General features: G+C 44.7%; 1 protein-coding gene across 1 annotated transcript in view; it reads left to right on the forward strand.

Annotated features, from left to right (window-relative positions):
* The first annotated feature begins 1,253 nt into the window (after positions 1–1,253).
* LOC120521243 (ICOS ligand-like) overlaps positions 1,254–19,644 on the forward strand; it is a 59,030-nt gene continuing 40,639 nt past the window's right edge. The window contains exon 1 of the mRNA XM_039742994.1: positions 1,254–1,341. The gene's annotated coding sequence lies outside the window, so the exon portion shown is untranslated. The remainder of the gene's footprint in view (positions 1,342–19,644) is intronic.

Below are 19,644 nucleotides of genomic sequence, written 5' to 3' on the forward strand. Positions count from 1 at the left end.
TCCTTCCCCAGCAGCTCCCTCTGGTGGTCTCCAAAGATTCTGACGGGGCTGCGTTTCCAGACCCCAACTCTCATGCCACACCTTGTGAGTGTCTTAAACTAGTCCAGCCTTGAGGAACACTGCCACCTGTCTGGTGGAGGAATGAACTGCTCCTGGTGGGCCCGTTTGCCTGCTCCTTCCATTTTGGCCTCCTGGCCCAGAATAAATCCTTTTCTTACCCCTGCCAGGATGCCCGTCCTTCCTCTCTGGCACCTACAATGTATACTGATTTAAAATGACATCACAAGCATGATTTGTTTGATTCAAACAAATTGCAAGATGTAATTTTAAAAAACTTTATTAATGATAAAATGGGACTTGTTGGCCGCATTACGTTTACTGAGGCGCTCCAGGCTCCCCTCAGTCCCCTCTTTTTTATATATTGTGCGTTGTGCTGAATGTACAGAAATGTCGGGAGCCACTGAGCTGCAGTAATAGTTTGGCTGGGTGGCTGTCACCGCTCTAAGATTTTAAACTTCATAAATCGCCTCTGATTGTCTCTCCACATTCTCGCAGGATTTGCGCAGTTTGTGGTTACAGAAACGGGAAAGGAGAGCAAAAATTATTGGGGTCAACACAAACAGGGTTCAAATGAAATTGTCTTTAGGGGATCCAGAAAGCTTGCATGCATTACTTTGTGGTGACAGCAGGTGGCTGGCTAAAGGACAGCAGAGAAGGTCCCTGTCACACGTTCTTTGGTAAATCTATCACACACATAGCGTAGTCCAGAGCTCACTGGTCTTTAAAGCTGCATCTTTTATAAAAGGCAGAGGGGTCAGCAGTGAAGCCCCCCATAACGGCTTTTACTTTAGTGCTCGCGATGCAAGAGTGATTGTTTCAAGTAATCAAGCGAACGGGAGTGCCAAACAAATCGGCTCAGTTACGGACGGGCGCTCATCAGAATGCTGGGCTGAGCTGTTTATAACCGCGCATCGTTTAAAGGGCTTCAAAATGCAGGGGCTGTGGCCCCCCTTTTAGGTCCGCCACTGCTTGTAAACGAAAACCCAAGTGAGGACGTGAGCGGATGACAGTCCATTCTTCGATTCTCCTTGCGGGCCGCTCAATCCGAGTTTCGTGGGCACGCGACAGTCTTGTGACAGCTGGAACAGAGCGGCGTCCCTGATTTGTCATGTTTGGGCCACCGCGACACGCCGCCAGCTGAGCTCCGCCCCCTCCCCTCGCCAACGCGCGCCGCCTTCGAGTTGATTGAAGAAAAGGCGCAAACTTTCGCTTTTATTTATTTTTATAAAGTTTACTCAAGACCCCGATCTGTCGGAGGGCGGGCTCGCTAGCGTGACGGATGTAAGTGCCACTTCGTTTTGTATTTTCATGCAGTGATTTTATTTAAATGGCACTTGGGGACACACAGGTGCGCGAAGGGCAGAAGTCTGGCGCTGTGCAGGGTAGCCTTGAGTCCTCATAAACGAGCCAGTCTTCCTTCGATTATTCAGAAGTAACGACTTTACAGATACAGAAGAGTGCCGTTCGTCCTCCGTGTGCGCGTCTCCGCCGGTTCATTGTTGTCCAGCGTCTTTCATTGATTACCTGCGCAGATGGCTTGTGTGCGTTACGATTACGTTTCAAAAATGTTTTACACATTTCACAACATCTCACAACCTGCAAATGCTAACCACATAAGGTAGGCGTGTCCATTACTGTCAGTTTTATTTTGTGTTTAGTCTTTTTCGGTATGTCAGTTAGTTTTGGTGTCAGTTTAGTAAAATACTTAGAGCATCATTTGGTGTCAACGTTACTAACATTTAAGCAGATGCCGTTTTTGTGTTCTTATTAAGAGATCTGCTGTGCTTACGGCGCTTTCCAGTATCAGAAATGGCCAAAGTCGAGGCTGTGCTGGAAGATCAGCGGTGAAGGTAGGGACTGAGAAGCACTGGGCTGCATGTGTGACCCTGAGCAGTGGGACAGCACAAATAGGCCCACTTAAAAGGCCTCCTGGGGACTGTCACACTCGCTCAGATAACTTAAATGGAATTTACTCAAAATGCGTCGGTTTTAAGCCTTCACTTGTCCATTTCTTGGGCGCCACAATCTGAATGAGCTTCGTGGCTTTGATTGAGAGCTCCTGTTAATTAGCAGGACACTCCTCAGAATGAGCAGTGCCATGGGGTAAGACCCATCCACATGAGAACATTCAAGGGCATGGTGGAGATTCCAGGGGACAGACAGCCAGTTAGGAGAGCTGGACAGGGCCCTTAATAGAAGGTCCTTAACTCATCAGCAGGACCACCGGAGGAACAGGATGAGCACTGGCAGAGCCTACAAAATGACCTCCAGCAGCCTGGCAGGCCACTGGTGTGAATGTCTCTGACCAAACAATCAGAAACAGACTTCATGTGGGTGGCCTGAGGGCTCAACATCCTCTAGTGGACACCATGGAGCTTGATTGGCATTTGCCATAGAATATCAGAATTGGCAGGTCCACCACTGGTGGGCGCCCTGTGCTTTTCACAGTTGAGAGATGTGAAAGGGTCTGGAGAAACCATGGAGAAGGTTATGCTGCCTGTTACATCGTTCAGCATGACCAGTTTGGTGGTGGGGTCAGTGATGGTCAGTCTGGGGATGGATATCCATGGAGGGACACACAGATCTCTACAGGCTAAACAATGGTGGGCACCTTGACTGCCATGAGGTATCTGGATGAAATCCTTGGGCCCATTGTCAGACCCTTTGCTGGTGCAGTGGCTCCTGGGTTCCTCCTGGCCTCATGCAGCGAGAGGATGACGGAATTGATGCCATTGACTGCCCCCCCCACGCTCACTCGCCTGACCTCAATCCAATAGAACACCTCTGGGTGGGACATTATGTTTGGGTCCATCTGACACCTCAGCCTGTCCAGGAACTCAGTGATGCCCTGGTCCAGATCTGAGAGGAGATCCCCCAGGACTAGGGTTGCCAAACATCCCTTATATACGGGACATGTCCCATATTTGATCATTTTGTCCCCTGTCCTGTACTGACCTTTAAGGGACATCCACATGTCCCATATTTAGTTCATTCTCACATTTCATGATAAAAATACATTTTTACTACCTTCTTACGGTACTTAGCTGTAACATTATAAGTAATTCTACTTTCTTTTCTCAGATTCTCTTGATGAAAATAACTCAGATGTAACGAGGAAACGAGTGTTTGCTGCCTGTTTGCGACTTGTTCTGTTGCTCTGGTTGGCTGGGGACGGTGACACTCTTACCGTTTTGCCGCGCCGCTGTGCAGTTCTCTATCAGCATTGCCACGTACGGTGACTGTCCACAAAGTGGGTTCTTACTAATCTAATCCATCCATCCATCCCAAGATGCCAACTCGTAAGTGTAAATTTTGTGATGAATGAATGGACATTTGTCAGACAAGGCAGAAGCTGTGGTGGATGGAATTGCACTTTCAGTAAATCCTTTTCAAATGGTTTTACTTTTGTTTTCCTCGAGGTTGCTGGATATCATGGCTGGCCTGTCCACTAATACTGTTAGTGCGGTGCAGAGTGGAGTCAGGACCTCTGCATTTGTCCCTGTTGATTCGGGGGTCCGTCAGCAGTGTGTTCTGCTCCTGCTCTGTTCAATGCTTGTATGGTCTGGGTGGTGGGCAGGGTCGTGGGGTCCAGCGGCTGTGGGGCATCTGATCGTGAAGAAAGATTAACGGGTCTTGACTTTGCTGACGATGCTGTGATCTTTGTGGGGCGATCGAGAGACTGAGTGAGGAGTCTGAGTGTCTGGACTTGAGAGGGTCCTGATAAAAACCAAGATGGAGGCCTTTAATGATCTCCTGGGCACATGCCTCTCACTGAAGCTCCTTTCCAAAGTGCCTCCTGCCCAGCACCCCAGAGGCTGTTTATTAAGAGGGACAGTTGTGTCTCCTGTGCCCGCCCGTCTCCACAGCACTCCCTGCAGCCCCCCCATTGTTTTAATTTTTAGAAGACACCTCCTCAGGAGTGATTTCTTTCCCAGATCGTTACAATATCTCTCTCTATAAGCACACACGCCTCGCAGTTAGGAGACCCGTCTGGGTTTGCTTCCGGGGTCCTCCCTGCGTGGAGTTTGCATGTTCTCCTCGTATCTGCGTGGGTTTCCTCCCACAGCCCAAAGATGTCCAGGTTAGGTGCATTGGCGATCCTAAATTGTCCCTAATGTGTGCTTGGTGTGTGTGTGTGCCCTGCCCGGGGTTTGTTTCCTACCTTGCACTTTGTGTTGCCTGGGATTGGCTTCAGCAGACCCACATGACCCTGTAGTTAGGATATAGTGGGTTGGATAATGGATGGATGGACGAATCCTCAGATTCGTATGCAGAGACTGAACGTCTTTCTGGAAGTTATCAAAGTAAGAGGTGCGGACCAGAGGCGCTCAGTGAGTTTAGAAGTTAAATGTTTCAAATTGTTGGCTCGCCCGTCTCCTCTGCAGAGCCCAGTGAGAGGTCTTATCGGGAAATTGTATCATTGTTAAAAATCATTGGGCAGCCACTCCTTCAGAGGTGGCTCAGTAATTTTAACAGGAGAAATCAAAAGCCGGAGGAAAGCTAACACTGCAGAAGTGCAATTTTCAGTTTGGTGACAGTTTGGATTGCTTGCCGAGAGACAGACTCATACGAGGGGTCAGAGAGGAGACGCCTCTTACGAGATCAAATGTCACCTCTGCCTCCTTAGCTCCTGGAGAAGCACTTGCTTATCAGGCTTCATCACTCAGGAATCGTCAATTAAACTGAACACCTCAGACACCCGTCAAGTGCCAAACGGAGACCCAGAAGCGAAATCGTGTTCTCTACACTCAGACACTTTGGACTCCACTCAAGGAAACTGCAACAGTTGTTGGGAATCACAGACGTGACGTTGGTCATTTCAGAGAAGCCGTGTGTCATAAATGTAAGTGCCATGGGCATCTACAGAGGGTATGTCACCAGGGAGCTTAACCAATGAAAAGCAAACCAGCAAAGTGTGCCCACAAAGAGGCCGTGCAGCCGCCAAGAGGTCTGAAGATGGACGTCACAAGTGTCTGTTCTCTGGAAATCACCAACAAAGGGACAAAGGGACAAAATGCCAGTCTGCGTGGTGGAGGGCAGTTTAAACTCCTAGGTGTTCAGTTAGCAGGAATACGCAGCCTTGCCACAGACCCAGCACTGGAAGTCCTCCAGGATTGTAGTTGTGTGTCTGAAGAGGGTTTGGGGGAATGTCAGGGTGCAGCAATCACCTGTCTGTTGTAGCACCTGAACGTTTAAAACTGACGCCTGTTGGGTTTTGCTGTCCACCCAAAACTAGAAACAGAGCTCGATGGTCTGGTGAAGCAGGTCCACTAGTTTCGGTAACTCACCCCCATTGCTCGTGTATTAAAACCAAATGGCGAGGTCTGAATATGTGCTGACTACAAACACACAATTAAGAAGCCATTAGAGGAGCACCCACACCAGATACCACCCATCACTCAGATCCTCACTGCATTAGCCAAAGGAAAGGCCTGGCACAAGTGGATCAACAAATCCCAGTGGATGATGCAGCTGCAGACACACAGAACTTAATTACACATAAAGGGGCATTCAGAGCTACTCGCCTGCACTATGCAGTTTGTGTTACTCCTGGGACTTTTCTCGGCCCTCATGTTTCCTTTTTTTGATGATAAGTTCATTGGAGCAGACATCATGCAAGCCTTAGCTGAAGAGCTTCATTTAGTACTACAATGATGAGGGCTTGAGGCCTAAAAAGAGAAATATGTGTTTGACATGCCAAGTGTGGAGTCCCGAGGGGTTCAGAGTCAACGCTGAAGGAATTCATCCGACTGCCACGAAGGTTAAAGTGACCCATGATGCTCCAACGCCAAGTAATAAAGAGGAGCTGCAAACATTCATTTCTAAAAGATAAATCCACCGTGGCGGAGCAGAGCCATTTCACAGACTGCTGGATAGCAATGCCATCTGGAGATGATCAGACACCCGTGAGAGAGTCTGTAATGAAGTGAAACAGCTGCCATCATCAGATTGGATTTTAGTGCATTGGAGAAACGGCTTCATCTCACCTTTGATGGAAGAGGAGCTGCTCTGAGTCACACAGTCAGCGGCGGTCATGAAGCTCCAACTGCATGACCGACACAGAGAGACCTCACACACAGATTGATAAAGAAGCTTTGGCTGTCACTGCAGCAGTAAACAGATTTCTTGAGTACCCACCTGTATGGTAGGAGTGTCACGACCATCACAGACCACAAACCATCATTGGGGCTGATTAAAGGAAACGGGCCGACACCACAAATCAGTTCACCTCGCACGCTCAGGTGGTCATTATGACTGTGAACTTGAATATCGCACAGGACAAGAAATCACTCATGTGGATACGTTAAGCTTTGAAATTCCTCCAGTGTCCTAATGCTGGACTCTGTCTCCAGACTCCCCAAGCTGGTATCTGATATCCCCTGCATGACGGCAGCAGATCCAGTGTTGGCCCGTGTGCTGGGTGGCAGAACGAAATCAGGAGAGGACTTGAAGCCATTTGATAGGCGTCAGCATGAGCTGTCTTCACACAGGAGCTGTCTGTCACGGTGATAAACAGTAAAAACTGAGCAGAGGGCACAAACCTCAGTGCTCGCTGCTCGACATGAAGGTCACCCTGCTATGGTAAATATCTTACCAGGTGCTACGTATAAAATGGATGAACAAATAGAACGACTTGTAGCTCGCTGTACCTCATGTCAATCCACACAGCATGCTGCGACCAAAACTGTTAGTCACCCATTGGAGTCAACCAAGAAGCGAAGGTCACGACTGCACATTGAGTTTGCTGGACAGACATTTTTCTGGTTGTTGATTCCTTCTCGAAGTGGTTTTCAGAAGTCAGCCCTGTTTTGTCTGCAACATCGGCTGCTGTCATTCAAATTTTGAGTTGTTTGCCACACATGGACCTCCGGACACACTTGTGTCTGATAACGGGGCTCAGTTTACAGTCTCAGGCGCTCTTGGGGTGTAATCTCTTTCATCATATCAAGGCAACTCCATTCAGATGGCCAAGGTGAGCGCATGGAAACTGTGAGTGCTGAAGTCGGAAAACAACGGAAGAACTTAAACCCAAATAAAGTAAAAATAATTTCTTTATTCTTAATTCTTGGTGAGTAGAGAGAATGTGAGACTGCCTCTTTCTAACTCAGTCAACTGATTTGGATTTTGGCAGAATCTCTAAAGTAAACCTGTTCTCTCTTTTATATCCTAGAAAAGAAAAAAAAACACCCTAGCAGTTCATTCTGATGTTATACATAGCTTAAGGTCAAATCTTAATTTATGATATACTGGAATGTTCTTAAAACCTGAAACAAACAGCCATTTGCATTCCTAAGGAATACACCCTTCTAATTATACACACTTAGAATCAATTTAAAAATTCTTATAGTCCATAAAGATCTTACATTCTTCACAGGGTCTTCTGATAGTATCAGAGGTCAGCCTTTCTTATAAATGATAAAAGTTAGTCCCTTAATGCTGTGCACACAGCCCAACTCCTTTTCAGCATAAATCAGGAACAAATCATATAGCTCTCTGCAGCATGATCAACTCAAAACCCAGTCCTTGATATCTGTGAGTTAATTAATAATGTTTTCTCTTCCTCAGTGCCAACTACTAAAGTCACACTTAGAACAATTGTGGTGGGAGACTGGCATCTTAGACTGTCAAAGTTCCGGTTGCATCAGCATGTCACTCCCCGTTCCAGTACTGGGTAGAGTCCTGCCGAGCTGTTGATGAGCAGGAAACTTAAAACACGTTTAGCTCATCTCCACCCTGACCTGCCATCAGATCTGCAGAGAAAGCAGGAGCTTCAGTTCTATAAAGTAATATGCAGTCCAATAAGATGGTATAAAGTAGGGGATAGTGTGTATGCCAGAAATAATGCAACGGGCCACGGAGGATGCACATATATGTTGTAAGAGGGTCAGTACCTTATGAGGTTAAAAGTGGTGACGGACGAATCATTATGAGACACACCGACCAGCTTAGAGGGCGAATAACTAACTCAGTGCATCAGCAACCTGGAAAATCACGAGGAGCACAAGAACACATGGCCAACTACTGCCAACAATCAGCTGCGGATAATCCCACGACACCTGATCAGATTCAGGAGGAGCCCACTAAGGTTACTCCTATCGAGGGTCCATCAGAGGCTGAACTGGAGGGTCCTAAAAGAATAACTCACCAACCATCGTATCAAAAGGATTATGTTATTCAGGTGTGATGGGTGCCATAGCCATTACCTGGCCAGGACTCCAACCACTTGGAAGGACCCTTGATGGAAAAAGGCATTGGCAGCGCAATACCTTCCACGGGACACCAGAGGGCAGCTCTCCTGGGCAGCTGTGGCACCATGGATTCCCACAGGGCATACTGGGACTTGGAGTTTGGCACAACTCTATTGGGTTCCATGCAGAGCCCTAAACTGGACACTCACCAAACCTGGGAGTAATTCCAGGTAACACTCATGAGCACTCCCAGGAGAGGAATAAAAGGAGCCGCCTCAGTCCATTCGAGGAGCAAGAGTCGGGAGGAGGAAGGACGAAGCTCACGAAGGAGGAGCGGAGGAGGAAGGACTGTGAATTGTCAGCTAAAGAAAGGACTGTGTTGTGGTGCTGTACTTTGGGGGAGCAAATAAGAAACGCGTGTTGTGTTGCGATCCGTGTGTCTGCCTGTTGGTGTCACGTTAGGCCGGCTGTACGCACCCCGGTATGCCACAGGAGGAGGAATGTCATAGGTTGCCTGGTATTAGTTCACGTAGGTAGATGGTGTTGTTTGTTTTCATGGGTCATTCCTGAAGGCTTTTCTCTTGACTTATGTTGCTATTTTTATGTGCTATTGGCACATAAAGCACAGAGTATTTATAAAATAAAGCAGAGTTTTTTTCCAGGATATTTGTCTGGGGGAGAACTCACTTCAGTACATAACAGTGGATATGTCGTAAAGCACTTTGAGCCAAGTTCTTTGTGCTCTAGCCATTCTTTGCCAAGATTCATTTAAGGAAAGTCCAGAGCCCTTGGAAGTCATTGACTTGGCTAATAAAATGTCCACACGCTCCAAGCAGCTATTGCAGGCTGATATTTCCGGTCCTTCTGCCTAAAAGTCCCAACATTGTCAGGCTGACTTTTGGCACATTTTTCCTTTCACACTTTCAGTGCACTGAGACATTGGATTGGCTTTCTAGACATTTCTACTTGTTTACTTGTCGGTCTATCTGTTAAATTTTGTTGTTTGTAAACTACACTACACGTGTGAAAGCGGCTTTGCAGACAGAAACATTGACTTTCTGACACGTTTAACACTAGAATCCCTGAAGCCTACGAAAAAACTCGTAATCCCGGGCCACCTTAAAATCCTTTGCACTTCTCTGTCAGGGTTTTTTGTTTTGTAAATGTGTCAATCAGCACAAGCAGCAGGCGGTCTGCTATCCCACCCACACCGACACAACTGAAGTTCCTAGTGCTCAAGTCTCCTTATCGTGGTGCGAAGTGCCTGGAGTTGTAGAGGGTAAATAATATATCGTTATTTAGAACTCGTGCATTTCATGCGTGTTCTGTGTCTAGAACAGTCTTCACACATTATACACTTCACGTCATTATTACTAGCTATGTGTTCAACATTTCTTGCATTTCTCACATTTCCTGTCATCCTCCATTTACACAGATCGTTGTAAGCACAGAACACAATAATAATAATAATAATAATAATAATAATAATTATTATTATTATTATTAAGCACAGAACACACATGAATTGCACGTGTTCCAAATAACGATATATTATTTAACCCTCTACATCTCCAGGCACCTCACACCCAGATAAAGAGACTTCAGCTGGGAGAAGTTTACAACTGACTTCAGCTCCAGCGGCAAGGGAGAAAGCAGGCTGCCTATGCTGATCGACACATTTGCAACACAAAAGACGCTGATAAGGAGGTGTGAAGGAATTTAAGGTGGCCCAGCGTTATGACTTTTTTCGTAGGCTTCAGGGATTCTAGTGTTAACTAAATCTCCTGGTTCTAATAAACTTTAAAACTAACGTTGCAGTCTTGAATGCAGGTTGCACGAGACAAACGGCGCACAGTTTCTGCAAACTGACATGTGCATTTCTCTTACTTAGTCTGTTAATTAAGAGTGCTGCTCCACTAACCCAACCCTGTCATCTTGGCTAATGTAAATAAAGTTAAATAATGTGGAGCGCTCCATGAAATGCTGCCAAAGACACAGTGTTATGACTGACTGTTTCTGGCTGCTGACTCAGTGGTGATAAAGATGTACACGAAACTGAACTGAGCAGCCATTAATGACTTGTGTGATCCACCATTCCCTACGACTCCTAGTCTTACAATCAAAGACCCTCAGAGACAGCGAGATTCGACAACTGACCTGCTCTCCGACTCGATGTCGTGTGTTGTCACGCCGCACTAATGAAGATGTCTCTTGCTATCCGAGCCCAATCTGTGGCTGAAAACGTGTCTGACAGCAGACTTCTGTCTTACGGAAGCTTTTTATCTTAATGTTTTTTGTTTATTTTAAAGATAGCAATGTGCTTCCAGCACAGCCAAAATACATGAAACAGTTTTCTCCACTATGACTAAGACACATCTATAACAGCTACCCACTTCATAATAAAAACATCTAAAACCCCAGTTCTGTACTTTATGATATAAAGCATCTGAAGCGCCAGCTGCCAACTGTCATGTTTTTGCCAGCGTTTCTCCCCTGGTTGGGGTTCAAAGTTGTGTTTCCTGTTTTTTTTATATGAATGTTTCTTTTGTGTATTATGTCAGATATTCTTTGTGTTTATTTGATTATGTCCCACATGTTGTGTGGGTGCTTTAAGACTGCACGTAAAGTCACTTCAGTACACATGTGGTTGATCAGCGTGCCCGTGTCGATCAAACAGAGGATGCTCTGCAGTCTACTTGTGACTTTATGCTGTAGGAAGATAAGCAAATAAATCAAGGTAAATAACATTCAACCTGTCTTTTATATAAGTAAAATCTAAATGTTTATTATGTAAAGACCATAACAAAACATAATCACAAACAGGACTTTGCACAATACGCTGGCGAGCCCTGTAAGCTGCGCTGTTTCTTTGAAGGACAGGTGTGTGGCAGACTGACTGACATGATGACGCCGGACCTCATCCTGCATCCAAGCAGTGCCATCTTTCACTTTTACGCCTGGTGCGCTCTTATGTGTGAGTGGACGTTTCTCATAAGGAGGACTTCTATTCTCTTTCTCCGATGTAGAACCCTCATCCTCATCTGAGTTCACCTCTGTTATAGCGCATCTTTAAGTGAAAACAGCAGTGTCAGATCGAGGCGAACTTGAATGAGAGAGTAAAACTGAATAAAAACAATGCCATACATTTACACCGGCGGTTACAGACTCAAATCAAATGTATGTTTTTATTGTATAATAGTAACAATACGAGCAGCTCACTACTCAAAACGTTTATTTTGGAGCGCAGGAAGGCTCGAACCCACAACCTTTTGAAGAGGAGTCAGCAGTTCTTACCGTTGTACTACCAAAGCAGTCACAATGACAAGCCACACTAACCCGTTTTCTTTTTCTTTTCTTCGGATATAGTCTTGAATAAAAGCACACTTGTTCTGTTCTATTTGGACCTTTTGTGAAAGTGTTTATTTGATATTTGGACTTCATTCTTCACACATTATACACTTCATCTCAAAACTTTGTCATTAGTACTAAAACAGGGAAAAAAGTTTGTCTTTGAGGTATGTGTTCAATAATTCTTACATTTCTTGGATTTCTGTCATCCTACACTTAGATCTTTGTAGATAAAGAACACATATGAAGTACATGTGTTCCAAATAACGAGATATTTTTTAGCATATACAGCTGTAGGTAATTCACGCACAAATTCAAAAGGCTTGAGCTGGGAGAGGTTTTTGCACTTTCTGCAGCAGTGGGGTGATGGGATAGCAGGCTGCTTGCTGCTTGGGCTTATCAACACACTTACAACACAAAAGACGCTGACGCAGAGGTGCGAGCGGATTTAAGGTGGGCCAGGTTTACAAGTTTTTTCATAGGCTTCGTAGGCTAACGCTAACCCTAACCAGAACAAATTAGTATTGATGGCCTGTGCATTCAGAGCACCCATAAGACTGAACACACCCAGCTCACTGTTATAGCGGTGTGAACAGAGTTTATGGGAGTTTCCCTGACCTAACCCTAACCCTAATTCTAGTGTTAAATGAGAGCCAAACAGAAATGTGATGTGAAATGAGCCAACAGATGACCAGCTAACTTGGGATTTCAAACTCCAACCAATTTCACTCCAACCAATCTCTTAATGAGAAGCCGATTCTTGCTGTTAATTAAACTCTTTGTTTAATTCCATGGCCTGTTTCTGCTCTCATTCTGCCAGAGCAGACATTTCCAAACTGTTAATTTTTCAAAATGTTTTGGTGACATGAGAGATGAACCATACCAAGACCATCACCTCTCTATAATTTCAGATATTGTGTAATGGGCACAGGTGAGCTGGTCATGTGGTGGCTCTTTTTGTGTCTCATTATTATTTGGTCGGTTATTCAGGAAAAAGAAACACCTAAGGGGTCTGAGTCACGTTAATTAAAACTAAAGAAAAAGAAGTTAATTAGCAGCAAAAACTGGTCACTAATAAAGAAGGTGATTAGAATGACAACCTGCAGCCACTGTGGCACTCCAGGACCGAAGTTCAACACCCGTGGTGTAGATGGTGGGTGCTGCTTGGCCCCTTGTCGACTGCACTTGTTAAATTGGCCTCAGGTGAAGAGCAAACATTTACCCTTGTGATTTCAAAATGAAAGGCCATCTCAAGCTTGCGTCAAAGGGAGCTCTGATCTTTAGGATGAAGAAGGGGTGTGGCCATCTCTGAGTGATGTGGGTGGAGCTAGAGATCTTACCCCATCTTTATGTCTGTACGGGTTAGAAACAGAAGATACAGTTAGCGACAGCACCCCCTCTCTTCCCGGGGTGGTATTACTTACCTCACCAGAGCCAAGATGGCGGCCCCCTGGCACTCATGTGTGACAACAGATCATAGCTTATTTTTTTTTAAACAGATTTTTCTAAGATTCAGCCCCCATTTGATTCTGCCCAATGTCACTGTCGCCATTGTTGAGAGTTTCCAATAGGATGAAAATAAATCATCAGAAATGACTGGAGTAAGGGTGACGATACTTCAGTCTGTTAGATTGTGAACGATATGGCAGCAACCTTTGTTTGTGTGTGCGTCTGTAAAACACTACTAAGTAAAATGAGATATTTGGAATAATAGTGCCAGCTGAATTGGCAGTTTTTATTACAAATACCTTTTTGAAAAGGCACATCTGCACAAATTATTTAACCGTGTGGTTCCTTTTGTCTATACGGTATTTCTACACCTAACATGTTCATTCTGTAAAATCGGCTCTCATCGATGTATTTAAACGATTATGTTATTTTAATGTGCAGATATAAAAGTTATGGGCCAGCAGGGTGGCGCAGCGGTAGCGCCGCTATCTCATAATAATCAGACCAGGGTTTGTGTGCCGGGGTCCTCCCTGCGCGGAGTTTGCATGTTCTCCCCATGTCTGGGTGGGTTTCCTCCCACAGCCCAAAGACTTGCAGGTTTGGTGAATTGATGTCACTAAACTGGCCCGTGTGTGTACGCCCTGTGATGGACTGGCGCCCTGTCCAGGGTTTGTTCCCACCTGGATTAACGCACAACATGGGGATGTTCACTGTTTGGAAAATTCACATCAAGATTTTGAAAACTGATGTTGTCATTTTTCTAAAAATTTCCGCTACTGCAACCCTCACCAGAAAAATGTAAAGGAAAAAGACAATGATATCACAATCTAAAAATGTGACGTCAAATTGTAAAACTTTGATATTACATTTTACAGATATCATGCACTAACCCTATTTCCAAAAAAGTCGGGATGCTGTGTAACATGTGAGTAAAGCAGAATACGAATGATTTGCAAATGAGAAGATGTCAAAGTTTTGCGGCCAACCAATATACTGTAATTCAAAATGACTGAATTGTAAAGGAATGCGCATAAAAACGCAAAACGTGTCTATTCCATGGACTTCTGTCGGTTAGGTTGACTGCCCAAGATGGCGGCTCTTCTGGTCATCAGGCATTCTGGGAGGAAGAGGTGGGTCCAGTCCCCGGAAGTGACAGCAGAGGTGGAAAGTTGTTGATCTTCCTTTCTGCAAAGGGAGGAAAAGAGAGACATAGCGCCATCTCCTGTCTCGGTGATTGAAAATAGACAAATGCTGAAACTGAGTAGAATGATATATATATATATATATATATATATATATATATATATATATATATATTTTTTTAACGTAAGCCCATTTTGAATCTGATGCCAGAAACCTTGTTTTAAAAACGTTGGGACAGGACGGGGGTCTGTGTAGCACTGTGTGGCATCAGTTCTTCTTCTGCCAACACCCTGTAAACGTTTGGGAATGGAGGCGGCCAAGTGCCGTACTTCTGAAAGTGAACTGCTGTATCATGCCGGCCTGATTCAAGATTTCAGCTGCTCCTTTGTCATGTTTTTCATTTCATGCCAGGTTTGGACTGCAGGCAGGCAGACTCTTTCACAATGGAGCCATGGTGTTGTAATATGTGCAGAATGCGGTTTGGCCTTGTTGTGCCCTGAAGAAGACATCACCATATGCTGTCCTAGAACGCATAGATAAGGTTCGGCATGAATGGTGCCTTCTCAGATGTGCAAGCTACCCGTGCCATGTTCACTAATGCACCTCCATACTATTACAGATGCTGGCTTTTGAACTCTGTGCTGATAACAAGTCTGGATGGCCCTTCTCTTCTTTAGCCCAGAGGACGCGGTGTCTGTGCTTTTACATTTTAATTCGTCAGCCCACAGTTTGATTTTCCACTCGGTTTCAGTCAACATTAAGTGAACTGAGACCCAGTGAAGGCGGAGGTCAGGTTACAGTTTGCATGACAGGGTCTCAGTTTTCATTTGAGGAGGCAGCGATGATCTGCGATGGTCACAGATGATGTAGCGTTCCTGAGCTCATGCACTGATTTTCACCCCAAATCAGGTCTGATTTTCATGCAGTGCCACCTGAGGGTCAAAAGATCACAGCCATCCAATGCTGGTTTTCAGCCTTGTCCCTTCTTTGGATTCTATGAATTTTTTTGAATGGTATTATTTACCGTAGACGATGGCAACTCCAAATTCCCTGCAGTTTTACACTGAGGACTGTTATTCTTCATTTGCTTGTGTGCAGTGTGTTGAAGTCCCCATCTTTACTTCTCTGAGACTCCACCTCTCTTGATACCCAATAATGTGGCTTACTTTATCAGCTGGAAGATGCGATGTCTCACCACGTTTGTTTGTTTGTTTGTTTCGCATTAACCAAGTCATGCAGTCTTCTGTTGTGCCTGTCCCAACTTTTTTGAAAGGTCAGACTGGCATCAAATTGAGGATGAGCGGACATTTTTCATAAAACAGTAACATTTCTCAGTTTCAGTTTCCAATGACATATGGGTTTAAGTGAATCACAAATCATTGCATACTGTTTCACATTTTACACATTTTTGCAAATGGGCCTGTATTAATAATTATTATTCTTTGCATTTATATAGCGCTTTTCTCACTACTCAAAGCACTCAGCAATTGCAGGTTAAGGGCCCAACAGAGCAGAGCCACTCTTGGCATTTATGGAATTCGAACCTGCCACCTTCCGATTGCCAGTGCAGATCCCTAGTGTCGGAGCCACCACTCAGCCCACCCTCATAGCGTAACCTAACTAACTGCAGGTTACAATGCCATATACACTCACCTAAAGGATTATTAGGAACACCTGTTCAATTTCTCGTTAATGTAATTATCTAATCAACCAATCACATGGCAGTTGCTTCAATGCATTTAGGGGTGTGGTCCTGGTCAAGACAATCTCCTGACCTCCAAACTGAATGTCAGAATGGGAAAGAAAGGTGATTGAAGCAATTCTGAGCGTGGCATGGTTGTTGATGCCAGTCGGGCTGGTCTGAGTATTTCACAATCTGCTCAGTTACTGGGATTTTCACGCACAACCATTTCTAGGGTTTACAAAGAATGGTGTGAAAAGGGAAAAACATCTAGTATGCGGCAGTCCTGTGGGCGACAATGCCTTGTTGATGCTAGAGGTCAGAGGAGAATGGGCCGACTGATTCAAGCTGATAGAAGAGCAACTTTGACTGAAATTACCACTCGTTACAACCGAGGTATGCAGGAAAGCATTTGTGAAGCCACAACACGCACAACCTTGAGGCGGATGGGCTACAACAGCAGAAGATCCCACCGGGTACCACTCATCTCCACTACAAATAGGAAAAAGTGGCTACAATTTGCACGAGCTCACCAAAATTGGACAGTTGAAGACTGGAAAAATGTTGCCTGGTCTGACGAGTCTCGATTTCTGTTGAGATATTCAAATGGTGGAGTCAGAATTTGGCATAAACAGAATGAGAACATGGATACATCATGCCTTGTTACCACTGTACAGGCTGGTGGTGGTGGTGTAATGGTGTGGGGGATGTTTTCTTGGCACACTTTAGACCCCTTAGTGCCATTTGGGCATCGTTTAAATGCCACGGGCTACCTGAGCATTGTTTCTGACCATGTCCATCCCTTCATGACCACCATGTACCCATCCTCTGATGGCTACTTCCAGCAGGATAATGCACCATGTCACAAAGCTCGAATCATTTCAAATTGGTTTCTTGAACATGACAATGAGTTCACTGTACTAAAATGGCCCCCACAGTCACCAGATCTCAACCCAATAGAGCATCTTTGGGATGTGGTGGAACGGGAGCTTCGTGCCCCGAATGTGCATCCCACAAATCTCCATCAACTGCAAGATGCTATCCTATCAATATGGGCCAACATTTCTAAAGAACCTTCAGTACCTTGTTGAATCAATGCCACGTAGAAATAAGGCAGTTCTGAAGGCGAAAGGGGGTCAAACACCATATTAGTATGGTGGTCCTAATAATCCTTTAGGTGAGTGTAAATGACTGAAGTAATTGCAAGTAAAGTCACTGCAGTTAATCTGACAACACCACATTAGTCACTCAAAGTGCAGCTTAATAAAGAAATTGGGCTGACATGACCTATTTGACAAAGTCAGGTTTATAACTGTTATACAAAATAAATAACTGAATGTGAACTGAACAGACTTCAAATATGTTGATAGCATCATGCAGAGGCGACGGGAGTGGTCGGTGTCGTCCATTGATGGAATGATCTTTCGTGTGTTGTTTCCCACCCTTTGGGGGTGCTGTGGGGTAACTGGAGGAGCACACCTCCAGAGAGTATGTGAGGGACCATCAGTAGAAAGGCGTCAGCAGCCGCTCACACAATCCAAACCTCTGCTGTGCCTTGTTGGTCAGTGATGCAGCATTAGTTGTCCATGAGATGCTCTCCCTGATGAACGCTTTTGAAGATTCAAAGGTAGAGACTCTTTCTACTTTCTCCCCAGATCCTTACTTAGCCTCCTGAAATCAGTCGTGTGCTCTTGAGTGACAAATTGTTAACTGAGGGCCATTCTGTCACATTCTGCACCTCTTCTCTGTAGGCTGAATCATCTCCATTTGAGATCAGGCTGATTAATGCCAAGTTTGCTGCCAACGTAACGATGATGCTATTTGAAGAGTCAGAACAGCCCCAAGTGTAGACAGATTACAGGAAGGGGCTCAGCAGACCGCCTTATGGACCTAGCAGAGTGATTGATGAGTGAGGACTTGATGAGGGTCCACTAGAATGTCATGGATGCACAAACTGGTGCACTCGCTAATCCTCAAATCTGCTCAGGATAACGGTGTTAAAAGCTGAGCTATAATCGATACATTGCATTCAAAGGCACGTTCCACAGTGCTCAGGATGAGCTACTTCAGGGTGGACGAACCGTAGCAATGGCATCCTCTGTAGATCTACTGGCTCTGTAGATATACTGGTGCTGATCCTCGGGTGGGTGAGCTGATTCACTTCATTTGACCAGCCTCTCCAAACCCCAAACATGCCACAGGGATCATTACCAGGAATGTTACGAGACTGGAGTGCAAATTTATTGAACTGCATTTATGTATAATAGTATTTTAGAAATTGTACAATACTGTATATCTTGCACTGTTTTTTTCAATGAATGCACACAAAAATGTTGCATAATCTCGATGACAAGCCAAACATAAAAATATTATTAAAACTGAACGTTCCTCATTTGTAAATGTCCAGTTTGTGCTAAGCCAAACAGCGCATCAAAACGCCATGACATATTAAAATGACTTTCCACACACGTGAAGAAGACGACACCTGGCAGAATGTGGATGTTCTGTTATAAAAGCCTTTGAATTCCCTCATCCGGCGCTTGCTATTTTAATTATCTTTCCATGGCCGCTGTTGCAGGTTGTTTTCAGGTTTACGATTTGAGAGGATTACTGGACAGGATCTGTGACTCGACCTGCTGCATAACTGACATCTTTAGTTATCAGACATGTCAGAATATTTGCCTTGCCAAGCCAGATATTTGAGGATTTTCCACAGTCTGGTGTTGTGTAATCAGCATTTTGTGATTTTGGTGGCATTTTGGGTCTTATGCAGTTTGTTTGTTATTGAGAGAGCATTCAGTTTCATTTCTTGCAAACTATTTCATTCCTTAAAAACAGCTTTTCTTCCTCCAAATTGTTAATGCGACCATTTGAGCTTCTATGGTTTATACAGCCTGGTTTACTTGGCACATATCGTGTTACAGAAACTCAGGTTGGTTTATCTGTTTGTAATCAGTTTCTGTTTACGTTTCGATCTTCAGACTTTGTCTACTGCCATTACGAAATGTAATCCAAGATTACGGAGCACTTTGACTGATTTGTTAAACAAAAGGCGTAATGTAAGCTTAATATAAAACAGTCCACTTCAGCAGTCAGCACAGACTCTTGGCATCTTTCTTGAGGATTTGCCTCACACAAAATGGTGACATTTGACACCTTTTCCTTTTGTTTTGTTGTGTGTACTTCTGCCCAACTAGCACTGCATTGTTCAGCTGGAAGTGAGAAGGTCCCAAAGTAATTCTGGAACACAAGTGCTGTTTGCAGGTTTGCAGGCACTTCGCCATAGCAAAACAACACTTTCAATGCTCTGGGCACATGCAATAACAAATGGAGTAGAGGGCAATTGTTTCTTCATAAAATGTTTACAAAAATGACAGCTACACTCACTGTACTGTACATACTTCAGAGAATACGTACGTAAACGGTAAACAGCATCATCGACTGACTTTAAAACTGCCCACATTTACAGTCCACACAGATTTTTGAAGTGTATTGTAAGGAGCTCCCACACACAAAATGGTGGCATGTTACTCATTTTTATTTTTAAGGGTACATCAACTCACCTGGAACTGCCTCTTCATATCAGCAGTGACCATCGTCTTGACCAATTCTTGTGTTGTCTTTCCAAGTGGGGTGGAAGCTACCATCTCATTTTGTTCACAGTAAGGTTCAGAGGCTAAGGCGAGGCTGTGCCACAAGAGGCTGGTGGGCATAGCGACACAAGGTCAAACAGGACTGGGCTCCTTTCAGGCCCACCACATGAGTCACAATTGT

Source organism: Polypterus senegalus, chromosome 2 (assembly GCF_016835505.1).
Source record: "Polypterus senegalus isolate Bchr_013 chromosome 2, ASM1683550v1, whole genome shotgun sequence".
Lineage (NCBI taxonomy): Eukaryota > Metazoa > Chordata > Cladistia > Polypteriformes > Polypteridae > Polypterus > Polypterus senegalus.